Below are 9961 nucleotides of genomic sequence, written 5' to 3'. Positions count from 1 at the left end.
TAAGGCACTCCCTAAATATAGACATGATTTGCAGGTACAAAAAGCAGCCTTCTCTTAAGATGATAAAAGTACAATTCTGCCTCTGTTCTATTTCCACTCCGCGCCCAAATCATTACAGCGAGACCTGTTCTGAAGTTGAGTAATGAGCAAACAAACACATTTGACAGAGGCAGCATTATGACTGCGACCTCTTTAAAAATAGGAAATGTTCTCATCTGCTTAAATTTAGTTTCACCTGCTTCGTCCACACTTTTGAACAACTAATTTGTCTCTCCATAATCGGTGCTTGTTCCCGGTTTATAATTGAACCCACAGTGATTTGGCTGCGAGGCAAAAGCTCCTCCATACTTCATGTATTTGTAGAGATCTGCACATTTTGCCGGGTCATCTGCGGAGCATATGTACCACTGCCGTTGAGCGAACGAGGCTTCGGGGGCCATTTTCTCTGTGTTTTATGTCTATCGCATCACTCCCCTCTTTTGCTACTGTGTTATATATGGGAAAATGCGAGAGAAATGGGGCCCTAGAGCTGCGGTAGTTTGGTTTTGCTGGGATAGACAAACCTTTTTTATGGAGTGCATTTGAACCTGGAGTAAAAGACATTTTAAACAAATACAAGCGGCTGCAAAAGCCAATGCAAGTGCCAATGGTAATGATTAATAGTTTTGAAGCTTTACCCAGTAATGGCTGGAGATAATGTGCAGAATTTGCACCTCCAATTAGGACAAAACAAGCAATTTGTTCCATTGTGATGAAACCAGTCAAAATGGTCCTTGAGATAAATACGCAAAGTGGTTCTAAGAGGCAAATTCCCTTCAAGCATATTCATGAAGCCTCTCATTAGGGAAGGTCTGGAATCAATCCCAGCCACTTTGGGCCTGAGGCGGGTACACAGATAAAACAAGCCAACTAATTAGTGCCTTTAGATGGTCCATTTCATAGGTAAACAAGTTTGGAGCCAGGAACACTCCATGTAACACATTTGTAAGAGAGAATAATTGGGCTTGATGAGGTTTTACCCATCAGCACTTTCGAACAGAAGAGCTGCATGTAACATAATGAAATGAGCTGACTATGTTTCATTCAAATCCCTTGATGATCAAAACAAGGGAAGGGAATCTTTTTAGTTGCTATTATTCTTTTCAAGTGTCACCAAAAGCAATTCATGAGGCACAATGTTTCAATATTGCCTGGGGGCAGACAGACACATCTACGTCAGCTGACCCTCCAGCCACCACCAAGAACTCATTCACTTACACTCTTCAGTCTCCATTCCAGGTCCAAACCAGACCCATCGCTGCTTAGAATTCGATATTCAACATTCATGAGACCAAGACTTTATATGATATACTTTTTTCAGCCTTTCCGACCTGGAAAAAATTATTCATGCATTCTTCAGCTCACGATTGGATTACTGCAATACACTGTATATTGAACTCAATCAGACCTACAGCTTGTGCAAAATGCTTCTGCCCAGCTCACCAAATCTCGCAAACATGACCATATCACACCTGTCCTTTACTTGCTACATTGGCTCCTGGTCCTTTTCAGAATCCAGTACAAACTTTTGCTTTTCGTTTTAAGTTCCATCCACAGCCTCGCACCCGCGTATTTATGTGAGAGCCTGACCCCTCACCCGCCCAGCAGAGCCCTCCCTACATTCTGCTCAGCATCACCCACTCAAGGTGCCCGGGTCACGTTACAAACAGTGGGGCGATGGTGCTTTTGCTGTGGCAGGTCCAGAACTCTGGAACTCGTTGCCGCTTGAGTTACGTGCCGTCACAGACCTGCCCCTGTTCAAACTAAAGACTCACCTGTTTAGAACGGCATTTGACATGTAGTCTGTGGCACTTTTTTGTGAAGGTGATAATGGTCTGTTTTAAACTATATTATATGCCTTTTTAAATTGTATTTGTTATTGTGTTATTGTGTACAGCACTTTTGGTGTACAGCAACTTCGGTTGTTGTAAAGCACTGTAGAAAATAAATAAGAATTGAACTTGAATTGAATTTAAAACAAAGCACAACATTAGTTTCTACCTTAAGGGGCCTTGGTGCAAGTTGGTCATTTTTATGCTCACTACTGCCACCTCAGGTCTTATGCATAACTGCAGTTTCTACAGTGGTACATGACGGCACATCGGAGCCGAATTAACACCTGTATGAGTGACAGTGCAGGATTTTAGAGGCAATTGTGGTGGTCTAGGCTCATTCTACACATTAGGACATTGCTGGAACATGTGGGGGAGGAAATCACTTAGTTTTAACATTTTTAAACTCTGCATCCCTTTAATTTCCAAACCAACAAATTCTAACTTCTATCAGCAAAATCAACACCTAACAAAGAAGAATCAGCCAGCATTAGTATCAGAGATTCTTGGATTGATTCTGACCATATTTCACTCTCTCTTCATTCACACAACATACATATTTACATCACATTGAAGCATTTTAAAAGGTGCCAAGTCTATTAGCCAATTATGTGGCAAAAAGATCACATGGTTTGGAGTTTAGAGGACTACAAACTTTTTTTTTTTTTTTGATAATAATGTAGAGCCCTGACCCAGCCCTCTATGTGAAATTATCACATCAACTTCTAGAATACTGTGAACTAATTCCCAGCCACACTCAGGATCTCTGTAGCAAGTTTTCCCTGAAAGTGTGACAGTGTACGTGTGAATCCTGATGCTAAAGTTGCCAGTGCAGTCGTATTCCTTCCTCTGCCCCCTTTTACATAAACGCACACACTCACAAACTCTCTATCTGAACATGTGCACGGAAAGGGTCTTCTCAGCCCCCCACCGCTCCCCATGTGAAACCCGGTATCAATTAGCACTTCTGGGCTCTAACCATGGGGCGCAGACTGACGACTAATTGAACGCTGTTGCTATGGAAGCGCCAGATGCCAATGTGAAGGCGAAGAAAGACCTGTTTGGATGAGCGGAACGCAGATACAAGATTAAAGAGGAAGTGGCACTGAGAAATCCTCCAAATCAACGTGCAGCATTGTGGGTGCTATAGCTTATCCCTGCAACTATGGGTTTGTGGTTCAAGGTGGTCTAGTTTACGTCCACGTAGTGAATGAATAATGTATGAAGTTGTAAAAAGACATAGGGGGGCATTTACCAAGTGTTTGCTCAGGTGCACGGAGCATTTTCTTATTTACACATTGGATTTGTGGCCCTCTCACTGTTAGTGTTACAAATGTTAAAACCTGTACAATACACCCACAAAATCGCATGTATCTCTCAACTAGTGTTCATTGTTCAATACTGTTGTTGTGCCCTTGGGAAAGACACTTCAATGGATGGCTGTTGATGATGTACAAGGGTGAGTGAGTGAATGAATGAATGAATGAATGAATGAATGAATGAATGAATGAATGAATGAATGAATGAATGAATGAATGACAGCTTTCAAGTCCAAATGAAGATGGGAAGTAGCCCTGGAACATGTGGGTTCCAGGGCTACTTCCCATCTTCATTTGGACTTGAAAGCTGTCATGCATTCACTCACTCACCCTTGTACATCATCAATAGCCATCCATTGAAGTGTCTTACCCAAGGGCACAACAACAGTATTGAACAGTGAACACTAGTTGAAAATTACATGCGATTTTGTGGGTGTATTGTACCGGTTTGAACATTTGTAACACTAACAGTGAGAGGGCCACAAATCCAATGTGTAAATAAGAAAATGGTAGGTTGGTCTTTTATGTACTTACATTTTAAAGTACTACATTTGCCCCTGCGGTCTCTGAACTTATGTTTTTGTTTTTTCACTTAAGATAAAACCTGTCTGTTTAAGGCTTTATGCATTTTCAGAGGTAGGCAGTCGCCAAATGACTTTACAAAGTACATAAGTTCATATACTTTTTTTTTTTAAAGTATACATTATAATTTCTTTGTATCTATTTCCATTATGTATTTCTATATTCTGTGAGATTCCATTTTAATTCATGTTTTGACAGCTGTATCAGTATTAAAGGCCCTTTTTCTGATATATTTTATTTTACTTTTTTCACAACAAACAATGAAAACCACTAAATTAAAATCTTAGTTGTGGCCCAAACTCATTTCTAACTTTCAAAACACATTTGTAGCCTCTAGCCTCTACTAGAAATAAATCAGGTACAGTGCCTTTAAAGCAGTACTAAGTAACTCATGCCCCTAGAGGCCATAAGCGCCACTGCAGGTGTCGTAGCATGTTGTGTTTTTAGTCATTAATTGTCCGTGAGAGTAAATACTACGCTGACGGAGATGGAGATATTTTTTGGGGGGCTTTAAATACTGTGGTGCTAGCCCACAGTTAGCTTTGCCCGATAGCCTGTTAGCTTCTTCTTCGTGATTCCATTAGTGTGCATTGCACCTCCAACCTGTAGGCAGCAAAGTTGCAATTGTGGTTTTCTGGCCAAAGTCACCAGGGGGAGATGAAAGACCCTCCAATCATCCCATTAACACTTGTATTACCCCAGAGGGACTACGAAAAGGATTTATCAAGGTAAACAAGTAACTTAGTTCTGCTTTAAGCCTAAATGTGACATTCACACTTGACTCCTTACTCACTTTTTATAATTTTAGTACACATTTTTGCGACTCACCTCTTGATTTTACACATAGTTTTTCCAGAGTCAGCAATTCTGCACTGTACTTTTCGCTTAAAAGACTTTGACACATGTCCAGACTTCAGCTTCATAATTTTCTGTTTTTGTTCTTTTCTTCCTCCATTTTCTCCTGAATCCATACATGTTTCAAGTAATCACCGTGCATAACTCAATGACCTAAAATGGGCCCTTATTGTGTGTCCTCATATATTTCCATTCGTTTGGCCATTTTCTGATTGAGCTGGACAAGCATAGCGGAGCAGCAGGGGGTTAAAAGGTCCTTCCTATTGGCTCTGCATGGTCCAATGTCCAGATGTGGCAGACTTCAGCTGGGCATGTGCGTCATCGCTAAATGCCAGCAGTCATTTGAGCGCCGGTCTCCTGCGGGGCTCGGCACTTGTCTCGGTATCTCGGCGTGTGCTAACACCGGGAGGGGGTTAATGACTAGCTATGCCACTGGTACAATGGCGATCAGATGTTTTGTATAGGGAAAATCAGGCCTAAAGCGTCGCGAGGGAGGAGAGCGCGAGGGGGAGAACACACTCGAGTGATTGGGGCAAAGGTGGCTATTCATCATCACTGTAATGGGAGCCAAAACTAATTTAAGAATCTTTAAAAAAAACAAAAAAAACATTTACATTGAAGAATCGCAGGTCTGTAACAAATAGTTTTGAGAAACTGAATACTTTTTATTTACTTATTTATTTGATAGGGACATGTGTGAACAATAAACATGTACCACACTACACATTTACAAACTGTAACTTTTTCACGCATTTTGTTTAAACTGATGAAATAACGCGTAGCAAGAAATAACTGGATTTTTTTTAGCACACATTTTTCTTATGGAAATGTTTGCTGCTTTTACAGGCTACATCAGACATTCCCAAAGTCTGGGGCATTGTGGCCCCTTGATCAATCAAAAAGTCTATTTGTGATTATTTTAATTACATACATCGCAACATCCAGCTATGAGAGAAGGGTCATAATGGTTTTAACCGGTTGATTTGTCTAAATAAATAAAATATGTGTTTCATTTCAAAGTGAATATTTTTATATACTTGGGAAACACTGGTACATTTGCTGCATGAAATGGTAAACAGCCCCGTATGATTCTGAAACTGTACAAGTTTGATTTGGCTGTTCTTGTGATCTTTTTGACATGACTTTCAAATGATAAATGGGAGTCCAAGAGTAGGCCCTGATATTTACTTTCTTTAACCCGGGCAATGTCTTGACTTAATTGTCAGATGCAGTTCTTCCACGGGGTGTAATCTGGGAGCAAAATAAACTGACACTGTCTTAGTGTTAGTCCTGAGTTTTGAAAGGTGTTGCTGCAGCTGCGCAGTAATGGCTTCAACACTTTTGCCACTCACAAAAACAACTATATCGTACTTCAGGCTATATGATCACAAAAGTTATTCTTGGAAAACACCCAAAACCCATTGTGACTTGAGAACTACTAGAGTAATCTTTCAATTATTTATTCAAACAATCTAGCAATGCAGAACGTTCTTTGTGCGAGTCAGATGCAGTAAGGGCATGATCTCAAAGCTCCTATCAAGAGTCAGTTAACTGGACATTATGAGGCATGTAACTACAAGAGGGGGGAAAAAAGAAGAAGTTTTTGTTACCTTGAGTTTCTGAGAACGTTCCAGTTGAAACTTTCTGAAAAACAGAGTATTGTAAGTGTTCACGAAGGTAAAAAGAAAGCCGGCGTTAGTCATCATCCTTCATTAAGGTCTTGGCACAAGCTCTGGGAATGGCACTTTCTTTTAAGTTAACTTTAATCTGCTTTGTTCATGTGCCTCATTGGTGTAGGATGTTTCTTTTGAGCTGTAGTGTTAGTCAGAAGTAAATGAAGGAAAAGCCCATTGCAGTAGTGCATATTTACCTCTTAGCCCCCACTAACTAAGCACATTTTTTCCAGTTAAGATCTACCCAAATCTAAAAGTTTCTCGACTGGAGCTTACATCGTCCATCCCAGTGTGACCCTTCATTTGTCACATTTTTTAAGCGTTTTGGTCACTTTTTCATGTCCTTCTTGTTGATTTTTTATTGCTTTTTCACCACTTTTACTCATGTGTTTCTGTCACTTTATTGTCAAATTTTGGAAGTGCTTTTGTTGTGTTTTCATCTTTTTTCCTTGCTCTTTTGTCATGGTTTAGATGCTTTTTGTTGCTTTATTTTTTCGCTGTATTCGTCACTTTTTCATCTCATTTTTGTCACGTTTTTGTTGCTTTTTCATCACTCTTTAATCGTGGGTTTTGGTCACTTTTTTATTGTGTTAATGTTGCTTTTCCGGCAGGTTTTATCGCTCTTTTGACACTTTTTTGCTTTTCAATCTGGGTAAAGTGAAAACTGGAGAGAATATGCTCGATGCACCGAATAACAACTAAGAAAATACATGTTATTTAAGGACTAACTCAGGTCTAAAATACAACTAAACCAGGACTATAGTTATAATCAAGGACTGAACCAAAGGAGAATAACTTGCACACTGTAATCAAACCTTACTGTGAGCTCTTTCTGGTCTGAAGGAAGGCTGCCCACAGTGAGAGGAAAGACTGGGATATTCTTACATAACTCTCTTGAATGTTCCAGCAACAATATTAATCATGTTACAAATTTATTTTAACATCTCAAAAATCATAAGGAATGTGACCAAGCAGTGCTTTTTATGTATCCATCTCAGTCAGATGGAAGATCTCAGTGATTTTGTAATATATTGTACCTTCAATATTGCTAATAATTTATTATTGTAGATCCCAAGTCTGAAGCGTAATAAAAATGGTAGATGAGTGTGACTGAGGCGGGAATATAACTACATCATGTTTATTGGCTGAAAAGGTTTAACAGGAAGTATAATTTTGACCATTAGTCAGTGTGTTCGAGTGGACATTTCACCAGAGCTTTTCTTGTTATAGCTCCAGTCGGGCCAATAATTGTTCACAGAGAGAAATGGATTTCATAAAAGTGCTCGTACGTCATCTGAGATCTAAACAGCAGAATGTGGAAGTGAGAGATAAAACGTGAGAGGCAGAAAGGACAAGTCTTAAAATAGCCTTGTTTTAATGCAGCTATTATCCCAAACGGTGAATCTGAAAACTTATGCATGAAGGAAGTTGCCACATGTTTTTGAAGATGATGCAAATGTATCAAGAATTAGTTAAATAAAGCAAAATTGTGGGATATTGATGAGTTTTGGAGACAGTAGGTCGATACTTAAAGCCCATGCTAGGCTTGTATACCACAGATAACCCCTAAAGCAGTGGTTTACAGAAACGGTAAGACTTTAGAATACGGCCCGGGAAGTCCATGGTACTTACAGCGGTAATTACTAGTAATTATGTGGTACATAATAAGCAATGTTAGTGGTACTTGTATACATACAGTGGTAATTAATAGATAAAAAGGCCAGTAAGTCAATTGTACTTACAGGAATAATTACCAGTAATTGTGTGGTACATCTTAAGTAATAACAGAGGTACTTCTAGGTATATACAGTGGTAACTAATAGATAAAAGGCCGTGCTTACAGTGGTAATTACTTGTAATTATGGTACATCTATGGTACTGATTGTGGTATTTCAAGGATACTTCAGCAGTAATTCCTAGGTAGTAAATGTGGTGCTTCAGAGGTCATTTCTCAAAATTATGTATGATTTAGTTAGGATTGTAGATCGCAATACAGAGCTTAACATTTCAAAACAAATTTCATGCACAAGGAGAACACTGTAATCAAAATAAAGAGACTCGTGCGCTATTAAAATGTATTTTTATTTATTTATAAAGTCATCCTAATCATATCAGCACCAGCTACCATAACCCACTTTTATGCCAATTCTTACCATATATCACACAGACTTACCACTGAAAGGACTTGGTAACTGCCACTTTAGGTATCTGGTAGTTTCGATTCTATATCTAGTACTTAACACCATTTACATATCTAGTATTTACATTGTTATTACATAGAAACTACTACTTTAAGTATTTAGGAATTACTACTGAAGTTCACTGTGAAGAACCACTGTATTTACTTAAACGTACCACCTGGTAATTACCTCTGTAAGTACCAGGATGTACCACAGTAACTACATAGGAGTTACGGGGCCTGGTACCGAAAGGATTAGATCTCTACTTGAAATAAATGTAGACTAAAATTGCACATGACCTGATGTGACAAGTCAGAAGTACCACCAGAGGTTGCCCTTATTTATTTTTTTACAACAGTTACCCTCCTTCCTTCAAATACCACTGTGCAATCCTTCTTTCTAGTATCCTATAAGGGCCTTATGTACTGAACACGGAGATCTTGAACTTGGCTCTCTGTCGGTCCGGAGACGGTTACCATAGCAACAGAGGGAGCTACATCCGGGAGCGTCTCACAAGGGGACACAACAGCAAAACAATTTTTTTTTAAAAGGAGTTTGGAGTTGATTTCGGGACAGCGTGGCATTTAGGAAGCCTAATCTAATCGAGATCAAACCTGATTTCTTTTTTTTTTTTTTTTTTAAGGCTGAACCTGTACATCAGACCCTTTTAGCTGCAATTTCAGTGTAGCCCGATTGAAACGCAAGCCCTTTTTTCTCCCTGATCTTAATGCATGTTTCATAAATGCCCCTCTTTGGGTTTGTAGGGTGCGCTTATTTCAGTATTAACCTGGATTCTCGGTGCAAAACATATACATATGCTATTAGCAGTGCAGGAAATGGGAATAAAAGGTTCTGACTCTGACAGCTGAATAAACATGCTTTTTTCATTACAGGTTTGGGAGGAACTAGAACGAGGGCGTTGAGCCATTACTGAAGTGCAAATGTAGGTAGTGGATATTACAGAGATACAGCACATCAAAAAGCAGCTACTCTATCTATCTTGCTATAATGAAGGATCATTACTTTATTCTAATCATTATTATTTCAATGTTATGTAAGACTATGTAAAATACAACAAACTTTTGGCCCACAGTTGAAAGCAGCAAAATAGGACAGAAATTAAAATTTTCGTTAACTGGCAAGAATATTACATTAAGATAAGATAATCCTTTATTAATCTCACAACGGAGAAATTCACTTGTTACAAACGGCATTCAGTAAAAAAGGAAATGTGTAAACAGTTAAATAGTACAAAAACGAGGTATCTTATATACAATGAGTGAAGCAAAAATCTCAGGGGGTGAATTATAAAAAAAAATGTATGTGATATTTTACTAAACTATTTCAACACAGTTTGTTCCATTCAATCCAAACTGAAATCCTAAGCAATTTGTTGTGTCAAAGCGAGGCTTGAGCTGAAGTTTTGCATATTTTGTTTGGTCACCATGTTAGGATGTGTCAGCAAAAACTAAAAATCTCAG

The sequence above is a fragment of the Gobius niger genome, assembly GCF_951799975.1.
Source record: "Gobius niger genome assembly, chromosome: 14".
NCBI classification, from domain to species: domain Eukaryota; kingdom Metazoa; phylum Chordata; class Actinopteri; order Gobiiformes; family Gobiidae; genus Gobius; species Gobius niger.
Note: the sequence above shows the minus strand (reverse complement) of the source record.